Source organism: Dipteris shenzhenensis, chromosome 11, assembly GCF_047967505.1.
Source record: "Dipteris shenzhenensis isolate YYH24624 ecotype China chromosome 11, Dip_SZ_1.0, whole genome shotgun sequence".
Lineage (NCBI taxonomy): Eukaryota > Viridiplantae > Streptophyta > Polypodiopsida > Gleicheniales > Dipteridaceae > Dipteris > Dipteris shenzhenensis.
The window spans coordinates 35,272,956-35,275,792 of record NC_141606.1 but is presented as its reverse complement, the minus strand read 5'-3'; positions in this window follow the sequence as shown (position 1 = coordinate 35,275,792).

Here is a 2,837-nt window from a genome sequence, read left to right as displayed (position 1 = left end):
GTCTCTTGTCTCTCTCCTGCACATCGGCCCACAGTGACGATGGCCTCCTTTCACCCAGGCTCCCCGACTCCTTTGCTCCCTCCAAAAGATCCTCGATCTCTTTTCCTTCTCTACGCAATCCTGGCCACCTCCCCTTTCAGCAACCATCATGTCGCCCAGTCTACGGTTGCGCTCACCCAGCTCCTCTGCGAGCTCACAGAACAACTAAGCTCCCGCTCTCTTCACTCCTGGAGTTCTTGCAATCGAGTTGCCTCCAGTAACTCCTACTCAAAGCTTCCCCCCAGCTCGCAAAACAACCGACAAAGCACACCGTCAACCTCCCTCCTGCTCTGAGAGATCCCCTTCGTATATGCGACACCCTCTTCCTCAGCTCTCTGCAGCTCTCCCGGAAGAGATGCAACTGCCCCCTTCATCCTTTCGTTTCCGACCCTCCAGCCCCTCAGCTCTACGTGAAGTCGGCCCTTCTGCGAGCCCACGATCCTTCTCGAATTCTCTTGCCAGCTGCCATCTCCATTTTCCTGCCAGCTCGTCGAGTAGAAGCTTGCCTTCTTTTTACGTAGCATGTTGCATGCATACTCCTCTCCAAAATAGCCACATCACCTTTCATTAGCCACCTTACCTTTGCCTTTTTACCACTCTCCAACGATTCCCACAATTTCATACACCAAGGCACTTAAGCACAAATTCATTGACTATGTGCACACAAATGCATGTCACCTGCATTTAGCATCTAATTGCCCACCAACCATTCACATATGATGAACACAATCTTGACCCTGGATACCATGAAGTGTTCGAAAGCTGCTTACACAAAATCTGATTGAATGCCAGCAAGCACACACACAAGTTGAACATCATACATGTACATATGTATAGTTGAGTTTGGGGTTTTCAAAAATCTTCACACACCTTTAGCAACCCCTTCTCTTCTGCTGTGACATTCATGTCCAACAGCTAAAGAAAAACATAAGCAAACCACCTGGATCAAAAACAAAGCAAGCTTGTACTCTATGCCTCTGCATTCCTCCTCCCGGATCAAAAGGATAACTTTGAACCCTCCACTGCCAGATATGCATAATCCACCATCCCTCTGGATCAAAAGGAATCAACAACATACTAATCTGATGTGGCCACCAGCTCCTTCCATATATCCACATTCTCACTAAGCCTCCGGGATCCCATAGCTTATCCTGCCAAGACATTACACAACTCCACTGGCTATTAACCATCACACTTATATCATGAGACTTTCTCAGCTTCACCTGAGCCACATTTTTTGAGGTCACTACCTCACACACAGATCTCACGGGCACAACCAGCTCATAATCTGTGATTAGGGACTTCTCAGCATACCCTATTGCCTCAACCTTGTAAGCTGCAAATCTTAACCCATCACATGAATTATCAAGATCACAAACATCCTTCCCACCTGTAGAATGCTCAAACATATCAGCACACTCTTTCTTGTCATTGCCAACCACACATGCAAAATCCATGAGGGTATCATCAAGTAAAGCATCTAGCTGATCATCAACCACACTATCACTACCATCCTGCTCAACATGCATACTAGTATTTTCATTCTCTTTCGAAGAGATAAATGCTAACATATCATCTAGTGCATCATCAAGGAAGCAATCCAGCTCATCCTCTGAATCACCATCATCTTGTAAACAACGAATCTTAACCTCATCATACTCATCACAATTTGCATGCACACAATCAACACTTGCTGGTCCCACCCAAACTAAGTGTTTTAACTGCAGGTTTTTCACTTTATCATGAGTGATAGCCACATCAGCTTCATCTCTGTCAGACATGATTGAGCTCTTATCATCACTACTAATTTCACCTCTTACTTCCTCACTTGTTGAATCTGAAGCCTCAGCCTCTTCAGTATGCACAATCACAGTGTCAACCACAAACTGATTGCATTCAGCCATCATATGCACATCATCACCACACAACACTAGAGCATGATCATCATCTACACACACAGACTTATCCTTAGCTGCCTTTAATGGGCTCTCAACCTTTCTGCCATCTGTGGCAGCAACCCCTTCTCTCAGGCTCTCCTCTACCACCTCACACAGATTTGGTTGAGCAACACCCTTCTCCATAGCAACTGACAAGCCTTCACTCATAAGTGTAATGATTTCCAACTCCCTTCCATCATCAACATCCGGTTTCTTCAACAGTGAAGACAACTGACTCTCTTCCTCTAGTGAGACGCTCTCTTCCTGTGTCTCACTCAAAAAATCTATCTCTTCATCTGTGTCTGTCTCCTCAGGTTCCTCTTCCAATTCTAGCCTATAGCTCATATTGCACTGCATGGTACAGACATAATCTGTGGTGTGGTCTCCATTCTGATTAGCTGGTATAGAGCTGATTCAGACCTTTTACCTCCATACTATAATCACTATCATTTGTTCTCTACTGCACAGGATAGGCATCTCCTTCTGCTCTGGCTGGCTTATCACAGTGAGGGCTGATATGTCCCCACTCCTCACAATTCCAGCATTGTGCATTGCTCATATAACCTGGTACTCTCCTTGCACTAGCTGAACTTCCTTCTCGTCCATCCATAGCCTCTCTCCTGTTATTTTGACCTCTACTTCTTCCTGCAGTTTCCATCCAATTTAGACTGAGTGTTTTCATCAGCTCCACAGCTTCATGCAAATCCTTTTTCAGGGAATCATCCTGCACAGGAACAGACACTGGCTCTCTCTCTACATATCCCTTGATCATTTCTGGCCTGCTGACTAGGGTTTTAGGCTCCTCTTGCATACCAAGCTGCCTCAGTCTCTTGACTTTCCACTCCTTCTCCTTGGCCACTC